Here is a 17,735-nt window from a genome sequence, read left to right on the forward strand (position 1 = left end):
GTACTGAAGGTGCACCACCAGCACATACATTCTGCCCTGCAGCTAGGTAGCACTGAAGGTGCACCACCAGAACATACGTACATTCTGCCCTGCAGCTAGGTAGCACTGAAGGTGCACCACCAGAACATACATACATTCTGCCCTGCAGCTAGAGCATCTCCATTTATTATTTGATTGCAGAAGTGGCTAAGAGCCCTAGTCATCAACCAAGACCTCTCTATGCTAGGCACTATACAAACACAGAACCAAAAACCCAGGCCCTGCCTCAAAGATCTTAAAATGTCAGAACTTGTCTAGGCCAGTGCTTCTCAAAGCCAGGCCACCGCTTGTTCAGGAAAAGCCCCTGGCAGGCCGGGCCAGTTTGATTACCTGCCACGCCCGCAGGTTCCGCCAATTCCACTGGCCACAGTTCACCGTTCCAGGCGAATGGGGGCTGCGGGAAGGGTGGCCAGCATATCCCTCTGCCTGCACCACTTCCTGCAGCCCCCATTGGCCTGGAGCAGTGAACCGTGGCCAGTGGGAGCCGCGATCGGCTGAACCTGCGGACGCGGCAGGTAAACAAACCGGCCCAGCCCACCAGGGACTTTCCCTGAACAAGCGGCAGACTGGCTTTGAGAACCACTGATCTAGACTGACAGCACTGCAGTGGCGCAGCTGTACCATTGTAGCTCTTAGTAAAGATTCCATCTATGCCGACGGGAGAGCTCCTCCCATAGGCGTAAGTATCCCACCACCCCACGAAGCAGTAGATACGCCAATGGGAGAAGCCCTTCAATTGATATAGCATCATCTACGCTGAGGTCATGTCAGTATAACTATATCACTCGGGGTGTGGAAAATCCATGCCCCCGAGCGACATAGTTGCACCAACACAAGTTGGTGGTACTGTAGACCAAACCTAAAGCTATGTCTACACTTAAACCACTAATTCTTCATTGCAGACACTCACTATGGGTTCTCCCTTCACTGTAGTTAGTCCACCTCCTCAAGAGGCAGTAGTTAGATGAATGGAAGAATTCTTCCATCAACCTAGAACTGTCTATACTGAACGTTGGGTCAGCTTAACTGTGTCCCTCGGGGGGTGAATATTTCATACCCCATAGCAATTTATCTGGGTCAACCTAATTTTTTAGTGTAGAACAAGTCCTTGGTATAAGACAATAAACAACAGGTGAAAACAGACGGACGGGGAGCACAAAGAAACAGCGAGACCATAGTGATCAGCATGATAGGCAGTGCTCTCAGCACACCAGCAGCCAAACTGTTGTCAAGTGTTCTGTAGGCACCTTCGGAAAGGAGAGATTTAAAAGAGAAAAATGAGATGGCTTTGCAGATGTTTACAAGGAGCTTCTCCCAAGCATGAGGGTCCGCATGGAAGAAAGCACAAAGGTGCTTGTTAAAAAATGTAATAAGTGATTAATGAAAGCTAGCATCGATCAGAGGGAGGAGTCAACACCTCAGTAGTGAATGAGGGTTGATAGGCTAGGAAAGGCCTTGAAAGTTTCTTTGATGCTATGGAGAAAGGGGAGCCGGTGGAGGGATGCAAAGAGCACAGCAGCACAGTCAAAGCAATGAGCTAGGAAAATCTTTGCAGCAGCATTCTGAATAAACATGGGTGGGGCACAATTGCATTTCTCAAGGGAAGCAAAGAGTGAGTGAGATCTGAAATGAGAGTCTGGACAAGAGATTTCGCTGTGTGTTCAGTTGCATTTGACTGCACCCTGCATCTAACTGCATGTATGGTTAGTAGCTTTCAGAACCACACAACTGGGATGCTCTCCTTGAGGTTGTCACTGGGGATTGTTGGGACATTGTGAGGCAGAAGCATGTACTGGAGGATTCTGGCAACTCAGGAGAACTTCCCTGATACTAGGAGTGGGGGGAATGTGACTAGCAAGTGGATTGAGGGGATGGTTAAGGGGAAAGTATGAGTGGCTGAATCAGGGAAGGAACTTATCTCCCTCTTTAATGTACTCAGAGTCATAATATGAATTTAAAGACATATTCCCAAACAAAACACGTCCCTGAATAAAAGCATGTTTCAGTGGAGTCCACCTACCACTCTGCTCCCACCCCTGCAGAATTACACTTTTTCAATAAAACTACATGTTAAAAATCATGAGGTTTAAAAGTCTGGAAATAAACTGTTAAGTGTTGCAGACAATTCCCTGTTGCTATAGAATCATCCTTCACTAACATCCTGCCTGACTTATCTCCTCCACCCAACTTAACTTTGCCCCCTGGGAGTTTTGATCTGTACTGGAAATTTGCTGTTAAGTGCTTACTGTTAATTTTACGTATTGCTAATTAAATGCACAGGAAGGCGTACGGTGCCGGGGTACATTGAGTTAAGTCAAAGTCTGTGAGCTTTTATCAAGTGATGTGTTGGTGAAGCAGAATGATACTTTCATGAGTAAAATCGGCCTGATGGATCTGTTTGGTGTTAAGAAATAATAGGCTTATTACGTGGTATTGAAGGTTTATGTAGGTGTGTGTGTAGGCCTTGAACGTTTGTATTTTATTATATAAGGACTAAAGTAGGTAGGTTTTTGTATTCAGGCTCAAGAGTTTCAAAGTTGACAAGTGATTTTGAGTGCTTCTATGTTTGCATAACCAATTTGAAACACCTTACGAGGGCTGGTTTTCATTGACTGGGTACAGAGTACACAAGGCTCCTTTAAGGTGTCTCATGTAAGGTGTCCACAATCAGTAGTCACTTTTGGAAAGGTTGGCCAGCATGTGTAGTGTATCTTAGTGTTACGAATATTGGCAGTGAATCCCTTGAATGGGATATAGGATTTTCTAATCTCTTATTGATACTGTTTTCTGTGCATATATTTCTGTCCATGTTAGACAGCCAAGATAAATTTGGGGGGCAGCATAGCTCTGGTAGGATAACACTGAGGGATGAAGTCATTTTTAGTACCAGGGAGCTGGCTCAAGCTCTTCGCAGTTCATTTCCAGACTTTTGAATGATTGTATTTTTAAAAGGTGTAAAACATGTTTTGTAAAGAATGTGTAATTGTTATCCCATGATCCACCATTTCCCATAGCTCTTTGTAGAGCTAAGGAGGGAGCAGAGGAGGCTTTTGCTGAGTTTGGGATTGGTAAAGGGTGTGTAGGGCTGGTGACAAGTCAGCATAGGCAGGGCCCCACATATTCCACAATTTCTTAACCAAGAAATGTGTAGCCTTCATGGGGTGTCCACCTCAAACAAGGCTTGAAAGGGTTAAGGTGGCCAGATAGGTCAATTAACTCCCAGGGCTGCACCTGGAGGAGGAGGCAGGGAACAGGGGTTGATTAAATGAGGCTCAACTGGGCAGGAACAGGAAGGGCCTGTATAAAGCCCAGGAGCTGAGATCAGAAGCGAGCTGCAGGGAAGTACACTGCAGTCTCACCCTGGGAGGAAGAAGGTATGTTAGGACTACACAGGGTAGCCCACAGTTACACCCTGAGAGAAGGGAGTTAGGAGGCAAATCCAAAGAGGGGGAAAGCCAGGAAGATAGGAGAAGACTCAGGGGGAAAGCAGCAAAAAATAGACGTGCAGACCTTCCCACTGAGCTAGAACCCTGAGCAGAGGGAGGGTTTGTATTCCCCCACCAGCCACTGGGGATGTGGAACCAACCAGGAAGAGGACAGTGGACTGCCAGATTTGTTCTGGAAAGACTTGGTCACATACCTCCATGGAAGGGGTAACATCATAGCGACCTGGGCAGAGGGCTGAGTTACGAAGGCTGCAGTTCTTGAAGAGAGAGGGGCCCGCGGGGTGGGAAACGGTGACGGATAAAGACACCACCAGAGGAGCGCAGCACCTGGCAGAGCTAATCCCCAGGATGGCCAGGAAGAGGTGTCATCAGCGGTGAGTGGACCCGTGACACAGCCAAATCCACTGTTCACCACATAACTGTGCTCTGGGATCTAAACTTTCATTAATAAAACAAATCAAAACTAGCTGTTGCCATTGTGAAGAACAATTGAATATGTAAACGGAGGCAGTGTTGTCTAAATGTCTCCCCCTGGCTCTAACAAGTGCCCAAAATAATAGCTCTGAGAGGTGTAAACCACCCCGATCATCCCACAGGGATAAATCATACACTCCAAATGTCCAACAGTTAACTTTCCCTATGGATCCTTTCAGCAGAAACATCCAACTCATCTGCTTATCCCACAATCCCAAACGGCCTCCCACTTTTCCTCAGGTGCCAAACCCAGCTGGGAAAGCCGGTGGCTTGGAATTAGTCACTTGCCATAAAGGGCACAGATCCTTGACCAAAGGCTAGCTGATATCGGGCAGTAAGCTAGGAGGGTAGTGTACTGATAGCTGCTTAGCCTAATAGAAGCATGCATAGGAGAAGCAAGCAGAGTTTTTTAAAGATGTTGAGTATTTAGGGTGAAAGCAGGACTGCTAAATCATTAGGTGGGGAGAAAGGAAAGGAGGACTTACGAGTAGCACCTCGGTGTGTTTGTTTTTCTTTCAAACAGGAGTGAGATTATCTGTCACAGGTTATGAAAACAATTATACTGGGCAGAGCCCAGTTAAAATCAAGCCCTAACCAAAGCTGGTGGAAACCTTTTGAATTTTGTAATTTTGATGAAATGTTGAGTAAAAAGAGAGAGGGAAACTTTTTGCAAATATTTTTTCCAATGTTTTCACCACACCAACCCCAAGTTTCTGTATTTTAATTTTTAAAATATCAACTCTTTCGCAAAAACAACAACAAAAAAGCATCTCCTACTTTATCTAAATGACTTCTTCACCAATGCATTGCTAAGCCTGAGCGAAAAATGTTAAAGTTGCATTTTTAGTAGAAGAAACTGCAAGTAGATAGACATCTTTCTTGCTAAGCTTTTTCCTGCAATTTTAAATGGCCATGATATTAGCCCTCTTTTTATGATTTTCAAATGACAGCAACAAAGTTGTCTTGTAAAAAAACAGAAATAAGAGGCCTGATTCTCATTGACACTAAATTCTTTTCTACACACGAAAGCTGTACCGCTTCAGCTATCCCAGTACAGTTAAAACCATACAATCCCCCTACGCAGGGCCGGTTCCAGGCCCCAGCACTCCAAGTGCGTGCTTGGGGTGGCATGCCGCGGGGGGCGCTCTGCCGGTTGCCGGGAGGGCGGCAGGCTGCTCCGGTGGACCTCCCGCAGGCGTGCCTGCGGAGGGTCCGCTGGTCCCGCAGCTCCGGTGGAGCATCCACAGGCACGCCTGCGGGAGGTCCACTGGAGCCACGGGACCAGCGGACCCTCCACAGGGACGCCTGCGGGAGGTCCACCGGAGCCACAGGACCGGCGAGTGGCAGAGCGCTCCCCACGGAGTGCCACTGTTCTTGGGGCGGCGAAATGGCTAGAGCCGGCCCTGCCCCTACGTGTGGGTGTAGTTAGACTGGTATAAATGTGCTTTATACTATGTAGCTATCCTCGTGTGGGCAGGGAAATAACAACATTGGTCTCTCAGTTATACCAGTATAACTGCGTCCGCACTAGGGGCTGTACTGGTATCACTCTTGGTTTAAAAAAAAAAAAAGTTGCATCCCTATTTAAAAACAAAATTTAGGTGAGATCAGGCCTTAGGTAGGGTGACCAGATGTCCTGATTGTATAAGGACAGTCCTGATTTTTGGGTCTTTTTCTCACAGAGGCTCCTATTACCCCCCCCCCCGGGTTGATTTTTCATATTTGCTATCTGGTCACCCTAGGCCTCAGGCCACACTGTCCTGGCAGGGTAAAGGGACCTTAAAGTGAATCCGAATTGACACTCACTTTAAAGCAACCTTACAATGAAATGATTTTAGTGTAAATGAGAATGGGAGCCAATACATTTTGTCTTGTTAAGTTAATGAGATACTGTGAGGCTGGCTGCCTACATATGGTGAGTATGGGTACTTGGGAAATGTTGCTTCTATACTGAACGCCCTTCATAAAACTCTTGAAGCTGTGCAAAGTGGTCGCCTTCTGGGAAATGTGTAGAGCATTTTACAGTACATGCCTGCAGTGACTCAGAGCAGCTCCCCGTACAAACTGTAACCATCTTCACTCATTTGACTGTTTCATCATTTTCTAGCTGTATTACTTTAAAACCATTCCCCCTTCTCTCCTCCAGTTTTCTCTCTTCTGCGTTTTCCTTTTTGTTCATTTCAAAATCTTCCTTATCTTCAGAAATATCAAGTTCTCACTGTGATAGAATCAAATCGTGCCATCCTGTGTGGTGAGATCAGCTAGGAAGATCGAAATGGTTAAATATGCTTGCTCATGACCAGAATTACTGGCACTGCTCGGCATACAGTGCTCTGACAATTATTTTGTCAGCAAAAAAAGTGATGAGCCAGCAACCCCTCTAATGGCTGCAGAATGTGAGCGGCAGCAAGTAAGTATGTTCCGCTGAGGACAAACCAATGAGCCAGGCTGGGGACACTGCTCAGCAGCTGAGGCTGCAGAGTGCAATTAAATGAGCCAGGCTGAGGCCTGGTGTTCGGCTGAAGTCAAATGAGCAGCACCTGCAAACACCAGGGCTCTGTTCGGCCTAATACGTTCGCTTTGCTCCGTAGTTTTAAAAGCACATCTATTCAGCACTGCAAAGGAGGGATTCTTACGCGGGGCCTGGGACTGCAGGTGAGTCACCAGAGGGTGGCCGACGAATTGTTATAAAAACAATTTAAAAAACAAAACAATCCAGCAGCTGTTAAAATCCAGTGGCTGCAAGCTAATGGGAGGGATGAAGAAGCTGTGCTCCCTCCTCCGCTTGATGCTGCCCTCCTATGTCTCTACTGATGCTCCTTATTTCACTGCTGAGTGCACCCCCATGACTGCATCAGAGTCAGCGTCATGGACGGGCAGGGAAACCAACTGCTCACAGCCTCCACCAGCTCCTTGCCATGGCCAAGTGACACGTCCAGAGCCCACCTAGTAGCACCCTCACACCATACACCAACAATCTACTAGAACCTTCAGCTGATCTTGAAGAGCAACACCCCTGCCTCTTGCTTGTAGTATTTCCACTTGCCACTTCCCTTTGGAGCTCCAAACTCTCCATCTACTTGCCTGCATTTCTATAGTGCCTATATGACCAGCTTCTATGCTCTGATGCACTGGTCTGTCTTTGGAACTCGTATCATTCCTAAAGCCCTACACAATAATGGGAGTTCCTCATGTACATCCAGTGTTTACCTTTTTTTCCCTTTGTTTGAAAGGAAGGACATTGCACACATCATAGTTGGCTTGCCTGGATTACTGTGCCCCTTCTAGCCAAGTGCATCAATTGTTTCTTGGAAATCATCATCTGTGGTTGCCCAACTGCCATGTTCATTGGGGTCCCTTACAGACTTCTGCCACAGTAAACATGTTTTATGGAAAATATTGTGTAGCACAGGAGTTGATCTGTATTAACTCTTTTATAGGTAGAATGGTGCTACTTCCCTGCAACAATTCCTTAAACAATTGTTACATGTTTTCTTCTCATTTATAATTTCAAGTTTTGTGTGAAAAGTATTCCACCGAATGAAATAGCGGGCACCGAGTCAAGAAAATGGACAGCTGATTCCACTGTACGTCTACAAAGCTGCACTCCTTTCTGGTTCTCTGGAGTTCAGGACACATCCATCCTCTGGTCCGATTAACCTGAAGCAATGCAGGAATCCTGCAGTAAGACAACAGCGGCATCTTCCCACCTGTGCCGTTTGTGTTCACTTCAGGTGCTCTGTGAAGCTCAACCAGTCAATCAGCAAATAGTCCTATCTTGGCGTGCAGCTGAACTGCCCTCAGCCCATGTCTGGGTGGGGAAGGACTCCTCATGTGGCATAAAGTCCTCCTTTGTACTCTACAGGCCTGATCCCCAGGTGTAGCTTACAGTAGCTTGAGGGCAGCTCTTACACTAGCTGTCAATAAACTCAAAGGGCCAAAACTGCACCTGAGTAGAACTGTGTGGCATCATTCTGGTTGCCCTTGTGTCCTAGCAGCAGGGGAAGGCATAGGGGTTGCTGAGCTGGCAGCATGTCACCAGAAGAATCCCACTGTACCTGAGCGGTCCTCCAGCAGGTTGAGATTTACAGCTGGAATTTGCTGATAGTGTGGCACTGAGTATCCCCAGCACGGCAGGGGAACTGACCCTTTGTGTCCAAGCTGTTGTTATACACAGTGTGCAACTGTCAGGACTTCCTCAGTATCCATCAGATTAAAAAATCTGCAACTGCATAATCATTTATCTAGCAGCAAAAAATGATTATAATGGTACGTTACAATGACATTAGCTCTTAATCATCTTTTTATCTCATTAAATGTCTGGCTGTCGCTGTATTTATTCCGGTGTGACCCCAGAGAAGAGAAGCTGTAAAATGTCTGAGCTTTGTGAGGATACCCAAGAACAGAGAAAAGACCCTGATTTGCAACTACACAGAGCAAAAGAATCTTGTCAGTCATGTGCATTGCACATTCTATGTGAAAAACAAGACAATCAGACAAGATTAGAAGTTGCCTTGAACTACTGCTTGAGTCATCCACATTTTGTTTGTATTTAAGTCTTTCAGGGCTTTGGGTCTCCAGTACACAGTGAATAAATATTTAATTTATTGCGCATATCAATTAATACTAAACATTTGATCTAAGATATGGCTGAGCTGAGGAAACTGAGATGGCTCCAGAGATGAATCAATGGAATGAACCTTTGAAGTTGATATTTATTTCTCGATAGTTGCATGGCTAGGCACTGGAGATTTATTGGGCTTTTACCTCAGCGGCCTCAAGCAATTATTCCAGTATTTAAGTATAGGAAAATGCTACAGTCACGCCGACAGCAGAAAGATGAAGATGGGGCCAATTTGGCGGGTACTGTGAAATATATATCTTGATTTTAGTAAGGCTTTGACACAGTTGCACATGACATTCTCATAAGCAAACTAGAGAAATGTGGTCTAGATGAAATTACTCATAAGTTGGTAGACAGTATCCAAAAATAGTTATCAATGGTTCACTGGCAAAATCGGAGGGCGTATCAAATGGGGTCCTGCAGAAGTCAGCCGTGGGTCCCGTATTAATCCATCTTTTCATGAATGACTTAGATAATGAGGTGGAAGTGTATGCTTATAAAATCCCCATCTGACACCAAGCTGGGTGGGGTTGCAGGTTCTTTGAAGGACAGGATTAAAATTCAAAACACCTTGACAAATTGGAGAATTGGTCTGAATTCAACAAGATGAAAGTGCAAACTACTTCACTTAGGAAGGAAAAATCAAATGCAAAATGTGGACTATCTGGCTAGGTGGTAGTACTGCTAAAAGGATCTGGAGGCTATAGTGGATCACATTTAACATCAGTCAATAATATGATGCAATTGTGAAAAAGGCTGCTATCATTCTGGGGTGTATTAACAGGACGTAATTCAACCTTGGTAGTGGTGCAGCTGGTGTACTGTGTCCAATTCTGGGTGCCACGCTTTAGGAAAGATGTCAATAAATTGGAGAGTCCAGAGGAGAGCAGCAACATTGATAAAAGGGTTGGAAAACGTGACCTATGAGAAAAGGTTAAAAACTGGCCATGTTTAGTTTTGAACAAAGAAGACTGAGGAGGGGAAGCTGATAGCAATCTTCAAATATGTTAAGGGTAGTGATCAGTTGTTCCCCATGTCCACTGAATGTAGCACAAGACACAATGGGCTTAATCCGCAGCAAGGCAGATCTAGGTTGCATACTAGGAAAAGCTTTCTAACTATAAGGGAATAGGATCCCAAGGTAGGTTGTTGAATCCCCGCCATTGGAGGTTTTTAGACAAACACCGGTCCGGGATGGTCTGGGTTTACTTGGTCTTGTCTCATGGCAGTGGGTTGGATTTGATGAGCTCTTCCAGCCCTACATTTCTATGATTCTGTGATAAGTAATAGCGATGTAGAGCTTGGGATGGGAACATCTTCCCGAGGCTGGTCAAGATAACTGTCCATGACCAGTTTGTACATATGCAGCATTACACGGTTGACACCACAGGCTGAATTCTGCTGGATCTATTTGCAACCATAAAAGGGTGATTGGGGGAGAGGTGGATGGTAGCCACTTAAAGGATTCCAGAGTCATTGTGCCAGCATAGTACAGGATGGTTCAGGGCAACTAGAGGAGCATGCTGGGGACTCACCTTCCTGCTGCTTTATACAGGATCAGTGTTTCCCCGCCTCTGCCCCACATCTCTGTTTGGAGCCGCTGTCAGTAAGGATGTGGGGTGTTGCAAAGGGGCTGAAGTTCATCCTCCATTTTGGAAAATGGGGCTTGGGACAGCAGGAAGCTTCAGTCTGCAGTCAATACCAGGCTCTGGCTGTGGTTGTGCTAGTGTTAGGGAGAGTATAAATGAAAATAATGTGTTAATGAGGAGACCAACACAGCCCCTCCTGCCAACCACAACTGATGGTAATTTGACAGCCAGTGACCTGGCTACATCCCTAAGCTATCAGTCCATCTCACTTGCAGCTGTGACAGACTGGTCAGGGTAGTATCTGGTCCCCTCTCACCTAGCACACTTCTAGTGCTGCCTTTCTAGTGCTGGGGGAAGAGGGTCCCTGCACCCCTTTCTCCCTACCCATCATATTAGTGCCCCATGGAATAAATCCCAGTATCGTCAAATTTCATATCGTACGTTATATTAACCTTTTCCCAACATTATACCATAGCATGAATATCATAATTTCAGAGTGCAATCATGAAACAAGAGCACACAGAAACACACACCTCAGCATTCATGATTCATAATTCTATTGCTGAACTTATTTCTAGCACAGTTAGTTCTCTAGCAAACTTCATCAAGAGGGAAATGTGCATCATAGATTTTCTATTCCATATTGCTTACTTTCATGGCAGGCCCCTCCCAGCTGACATGTCAGTGCACACATATAGATGATAGTCTTGTTTTCACTGAGCTATGAGTTGAAATATTCATGAAACCCAGAACTGACGCCCACAAGACTCACTCTGTTGGAGATGCGTAAATCCAGTCTGTCAATTTCATTTTCCACTGCTCAATTAGACAAGTGGACAAAATAGTGCACTTCGTTATTCATACAGCAACAGTGTCATTGGGTCAACTTCTTCTCTGTTACCTTGGTGAAATTTCAGTATAAAAATCAAAGATGTTACTCCAGATTTACACTGACATAACAGAGCAGATTCTGGCCTGGAGGCTCTAATATGTCAAACTGAGCTGAGTTAAATTATCCTTGGAAGGAGATAAGCTGTCAGATAAGTGTGCAAGCCAAGAGAAGACTGCTTTTAAGGGCATGCTCAGACAGGACCTACTTCTCCTAGAAAAGTGTAGTCAATCTCAACCCCCTAAAGGAGTCTAATTTTCTAATAACTGTGTGGGTCATGTTTCTGGGGCTCTCTGAACAACGGCCGAAGCAGGGACACCAAGAACAGGTGTAAGAGGGACTGAAGAGGTGATGGGCAATGTTTGAATTGAAGTGGAAGATGGGAAAGATTTATTGTCCTGGGAGATGAGCTCATTCATACCCCTCTGGGGAGGCCTGAGTCTCCTCTCACCCTGGTGGAAATCAGGAGTAACTCTACTGACGCCATAGGAGTTGCACTGGTTGATATAAACCTGGTGTAAGATTAAAACTAACTTGACTGTGTCTACATGTGCTGAAATCACACCTCTGATGCCCGTGTACATATACCCTCAGTGGCAAAAAGACTCTGCTTTCACAGTTTCACTTGTCAAAATGTAATGCACAACTGTGACCAATAGATGGTGCAAGGTGCCTGTAAATAAATGTGCTAATCAGCACAGAGCTATAAGGGCAATACACCGAAAGTGCCACTGGTGTTACGTCAGTGAAATACAATATAAAATCCTATTACTGTCCATGCTTGTATTTAGAGATCCCCTATGTATTTACAACATTTCATACAATAACATAGCACCTTTTGTCCAATGATCTCATAGCATTTTACAGATATTGATTAATTAAGCCCCAAAGCATCCCCATGAGTTTGGTGGTCTCCCCTTTTTACTGATGGTGATTGGAGGCCTGGAGATTATGTGAAGGCCCCGAGGTCATTCAGTAAGTCTGTGGCAGAGAAGTGACCAGAAGGCAAATCTCTTGTCTCACTGTTCTAGAATTTAACCACAAGATCATTCTTCATCTCCCTTCATTAACATTAAAATGAAGAAATTAATCCCTGGGAATATGTCCAGTGGCTTGTGTCACAGATCCTAGCAATCCACTAGGACTTCTATAAGGGGAATCCAAACCTTTTCTGCTCTAGATCCCTAGGTGTTCCAGGCCCCTGGAGCCTGAATGGAGGCACTGCCCTAATCTTGGGTTCCTTAAGCACACTTTCTGGGTGCACACCTCCTATCCGGCATCTGTGATACAGCATGGCTAGAGGGCAGCAGGAGAGTGTTACAGGGAGCCTTATTCCCTGCAAGGGGAGGAAGGTCTGCTATAGATTAACTAGAGCACCTGAACCAATTAGAGCGCCTGAAGCCAGTCATGTGATAAAAACCCCTGCTTCAGCCAGACAGTGTGGGAGTTGGAGCAGAGAGCATTTTGAAGGAGTTGGAACAGAGAACAGTTTTGAAGAGAGACCAAAAGGAAAGTTTGGAGGAGTGCTGCGGAGAGCTGAGAAATCCAAAAAACCCTAGGTAAGGGGTAACTGGCTTATGTAGAAGGAGGACTAGAAGCCCCTTCATAAGATGAAGGGCAGGAGAGGGAAGTAGCCCAGGGGAAGGAACCACTAGTTCAAGTGGTTCACCACAAGCCTCAGGGCCCCTGGGTTGGGAACTGGAGAAGATGGTGGGCCCAGGTCCCTCCCTCTCCACTCCCCTCCTCAAGGACACTAGTGGGGTAATTAAAATACCGATTCAGAGGCAAGCAATGGCACCCTGAACCTTCCCCAAAGAAGAGAAAGAGCGAGACCCAGCATAACAGTACCGGCAATTTGCCACACATCCCACTCCGAATGTTGGAACCTGCTATCCAGCTACCTAGCCCCTCTGAGTGCAACTCTGACCTTTCTTCTTCCCAGGTACTTAAACACACCTCCTCCCAGAACTCCACCCCAAAGGTAGGAAACTTCTGGTTACAGTTTATCTCTTCAAGGAGCACACAATAGTTGTAAAGCAGTCAACACACACTTCTCACAGTCTAACACCCTTATGCTCTTTTATACTTAATCAATAAAGAACAGAAGAGTACAGATCATACTCAACAATAAATGCCACACTCATCCCTTTCTATCTCACTCCTTCCTTGGGAATCCTTAGGAAGTCAGGACTATCAGTGTCCCCAGCTTGATGCAGACTGTCACGTGGTGCCTTGTCTCTCTCTCATGGACGGAAGAAAATGACTTCTGAACAGACCAGCTTCTGCTCTTTTAAAACCTCCAGCCCTATGCATCAGGTGTCCTGCCCTTGCCAGCTTTCTCACATAAGCACAAACTCCTGCCAGGTGACTGTTGCTAAGGTGACTTCCCTTGAACTAATCTAGTTCCTGTAGGTAGGGAGCCCATCATTTGCCTACAGCAATTACATTCAATAGTCAAAGCACTGAACTTCAACAACTCTCCTGTTATGTTTTGCCACTGAAAACTCAAGCCTACACAGAAGCAAACAAACAGACCAGAGAGAAGGCAAAAGGCTGCAATTCACAATGGAGTTTGCAATCTGATATAAATACATAGGATTCACAATCTCATTCAGCATTCAGAAGTCCTGCAGAGGTATCCCCAGATCATCACAGCTTTGAGAGAAGAGAAGAACCCATTTCTCCTGATCCTTGAAGGACAAGATCATTGAAGAGTGGGAGAGATGAGTTGTCAGATGTGGTGAGACCATGCCACCTGCATGCAAGGATGGGCTGGTGGTCAGTGGCTCACCACCACTTATTAAAAGGACAAAGTGTGGAAATTATGTGTAATGTCTTTATGCCAGGTTTGGACTGTCAAACTCTGGATTTTCATGAATTTCCTTTTCTTCCTATGAACCCCAAATATACCAGAGTTTTCTGGTGTATATTGATTTCACCAAACTGAAATCATTGAGGAGGAAAACTTAATCTCTGTGATTACAAATGTATATTTCTTATTTAAATTCCACTAGTTTGTTTCTGTTCAAGAACTCAGCCTAAAGTTTTTGTCCAGGTATGCTGCAGAAGAATATGACGTTTCAAGAAAAAAAATTGATCTGGGGAATTAAAAACAAAAACAAAAAAGCTTCCTTCAGCTTAAATCAACCTACCTTGTGCAGAGTGACGTACAATTATTGAAGAAGTCAAAAGATCATGGACATTGGTGCATGCAGGGAGCAATTTAAAAAGACGATGGTTCTCATTTCATTCTGAAGGCAATGTGAGGTCTCCAGAACGGCACAGGAGAATAGTTAAAATTCAGGACAGTATTTTGGATATTTGCATTTCCTGTATTCTTAATAGAATCCACACTTAACTCTTGAAGCATTTTTTTTCTGAATCACCCTACATCGCACAGGCTGCCCATGTGCAGAAGCTCAGTTTGTTTTATAATTCTAAGAGGGTTTTTTCTTTTAACATTTCATAACCAAAAGTATATCAGCAACACAATAGTTTCTGCCTTTCAACCAAATGTCATGTTGCCTAAGCCTTTTATTTCTGTATTTAAAAGGTCACCAGAGCAAAATCTGGTATATTTTGACCTTTTTTCCCCTCTCCAAACATTTCTGCATTACCAAATTTAGCAACTGAAATTAGCAACTGGCCAGACCAGAACCGCCACTCTGAACAAAGTAAAGGCATCCTCCACATTTTCCAGTTGGACTCTATGTCTATAGCAGACCAACCAAACCCATGGAGCCAGACAATGTCGAGATTTTGGATTCTGGATCTAAGTTTTGCACTTAGGTATCATTTCTATCCCAAATGATTAAGCGATAGTTAGAACCTAACTTAGTTCCCTAGGCAATATAAATGTTGCATTTATAATCTATCGACTGAGAGTCAAGGGAGTAAGTACAAGTTTTATCTGTGGTCTTCCCACCCTAGATTACTAGGCCAACGCCCTGAAGACTAGATTACTGGGCCGACACCTTAAACTCATCTGAGTATTGTAGTTAGTGCAGAATGGTTAGCACCAGATGAGCAATGTTTCTCACAGAGAACAGATAGAAAAATTTTATTTAAGTTGTTTAAAATTAAATACACACAAGTTAAGAGGGAAGGTACTGTACATCTGGGGTCCAGCTTGAGTTATGAGGGATGACAGGTATCAGTTACAAGGATCGCAAGATACATACATATCACATAACCAGCATAGACCCAGATTGGGGTGTGGGAGTTTTTAAAGCATCAGTGGATAAGTGGGCTCGGGTACACCACCCATGGAATGTATAAAGAGTCCAAGCCAGTATCAGTGTAGCGAATAAGTACATGGGTAGGATGCGTCCCTTGGTTCATCAGGGAAGGAAGTGGGTTATTTCCCTGGTCGGTGGTCTTGATTACTCAACATGGTATTGACGGTGTTCCATGATGTGTTCCATATAGATGTCTCTGGGCCACCTGATGGTGTCAGACACCATGAGCCAGGCATAGCGTCGCCCAATTCCACACGCTCTCAGTACTGGCTTGTTGTGGGGGTCCCACGAGCCCAGGGCTGCCACGATCAGCGCGTGTATCTGGACCTCATAGCCCTGGGCTCTCAGGGTGTCAGCCAGCGGGGTGTACTTCAACGCCTTTCATGCTCGGGTTTCAAGGAAGGCCGGTGACCTGTTTTCAAATGGCACCGTGACGTCTACCATGACAACCGTCTTCTTTTCTGCATCCATCATGACGATGTCGGGTCGCAGTCAGCTGTCTATCCCAGGGATGGCAGAGTCAACGGCGATCTTCCCCACGGATGGCAGGATGGCTTTCACTACACTGATGCTTCGACTGCTGATTTCAGCTGATTTCCTGGGTAGTTTATGTTGATTTTGTCCTGTAAAACACTACATTACTTGTCTATATTATTGGCTGGATTGACAGACAGCGATCACTCCAGCGGGGGTCAATTTATCACATCTAGTCTAGACACAATAAATAGACCACCGAGCACTCTCCCATCGACTCCAGTATTCCACCAGGGCGAGAGGCGCAGGTGGAGTCACTGGGGGAGCGTCAGCCATCAACTTAGATCTAAGTATGTCGACTTCAGCTACATTACTCATGTAGCTGAAGTTGCATAACTTAGATAGAATCCCCTACCCTAGTGTAGACCAGGCCTTAGGGTCTGATCCACAGCCCACTGAAGCAGGCTAAATGGTTTGGGTCCTGTCTATTTGACAGATACATCTCTGTTTGTGTAACAGCGGTAGACCATCTAAGTCCTGTGGGGGAGCAGTGGTGACAAGACATTCTTGCTGTAGACGACTTAGCTGCTAGACTTGCTTTCTGCCTTAGTTTGCCAGACCAGCATTGGTGGCCTTCAGGAGCAGGCTGCAAAAGCCACATGTTCTGCCAGGCTTTTCCTGAGCTGACGGGGGGAGATGTTTGGGTGTAGCTGGGACTTGGGGCTGGAGTTTGGAGGCACTCCATTTTGGGCTAGGAAGAAAATTTTCTAAATATTATGGAGTAGATCCTCAGCTGCTGTAAATCAGCACAGTTCCATGGAGTACATCAGGTCCGTTCTCTGATGTCAGCAGTGTAAATCCGGGAGCAGCTCCAGTTCATCAGTGGAGTTATTTTGATTTACACCACAGTGAGGTCTGTCCCCTCCCCTCTGTTTTAAATTGGCTTGTTGGGGGTGTTTTAAGGAGATTGTGTAATGCATACTGGGATTGTGTCTGCCCTTTGAGAAAGGTCATTAGCATTTTGATTTGTTTGGATAATTGCATGTTTTTATGCTGTGAAAGTGCCCATAGTGCTCGTTGATAGGAGGAGTTAAAAACTGCATTAAATAATTACACAACCACTATAATAGAGCAGATGTGCTGCTATGGTTATGAGTCAGCTGGCATTTCCATTATAAAAATCTTATTCTGGGAACTGACCAGCCCAACCCATTCCAAAATACATCTTGGCTGAAGGGTGCTGGTTACCCATTCAGGGGCTTCTCTCCACTGCTTGTTAGTTTGGCATTTGAACATCCAAAATAGTTTCTATCCAGGTTCAGACACTTTTAAAAATCAACTTCTAGATAAAAACAATTTTAAATGACAATAAATGTAGTTAATCACTGATGTGGGCAAGTCATATTTGTTAAAAAAAAAAAGATACGTTCTCTTTTGTTGTCATTGAGACTGGATGAATTTAGCAGAGGGAATTACCTGTTTGGAAAGGGGCAGGTGAGTAGGCAGCTACTCTAGTCTGCCCTTTCCCCTGGGTCATGCCTGCTCCATCCAGCCTTTTCATCTCTGCCAGTCTGGCTCTATGCAAGTCAACCAAAATCTTACACCTATGATAAGCCCTTGTCCTGATAGCTAAATTCCAAAACTCATAGTTCTGAATGACAGTAGATAGGAGCTTCCTCTTAGAGACCCTCCGATGAGGGGGGAAAGGCCCCATCACCACTCTGATCATTGGGAGCGGGAGCTGTCCAGTCACCATGTTAGTTGCTAGGGGAAGGAACTGCTCTCTAGCTAACAAGAGAAACCCCTGCCCCTTTACAGGACGGGCTCAGCCATGATGTTTCTCTTGTCCATGCCCAAGTCATTTTTGGTTTTCAGCCCAACATTAGAGATGAGGCCAGTAAGGGCCATGAAGTGGGCTTAAGCCCAAGGAGCTGTAAGTTCTCATATGGACCACTCAGCCCA

At 45.2% G+C, this 17,735-nt stretch overlaps 1 protein-coding gene across 3 annotated transcripts in view; it reads right to left on the reverse strand.

Moving 5' to 3' along the window:
• The window catches only part of LOC127059019 (cytotoxic T-lymphocyte protein 4-like), a 37,940-nt gene that overhangs the window by 8,247 nt on the left and 11,958 nt on the right, over window positions 1-17,735 (reverse strand). The window contains exons 2-3 of one of the 3 annotated variants that reach the window (XM_050969626.1): window positions 10,945-11,073; window positions 10,119-10,306 (exon numbers count right to left, since the gene is read on the reverse strand). The exons of 1 other annotated variant lie outside the window; for it this stretch is intronic. The gene's annotated coding sequence lies outside the window, so the exon portion shown is untranslated. The remainder of the gene's footprint in view (window positions 1-10,118; window positions 10,307-10,944; window positions 11,074-17,735) is intronic. One more of the 3 variants, XM_050969627.1, reaches the window with a different exon arrangement.

The sequence above is a fragment of the Gopherus flavomarginatus genome, chromosome 10 (genome assembly GCF_025201925.1).
Source record: "Gopherus flavomarginatus isolate rGopFla2 chromosome 10, rGopFla2.mat.asm, whole genome shotgun sequence".
Lineage (NCBI taxonomy): Eukaryota > Metazoa > Chordata > Testudines > Testudinidae > Gopherus > Gopherus flavomarginatus.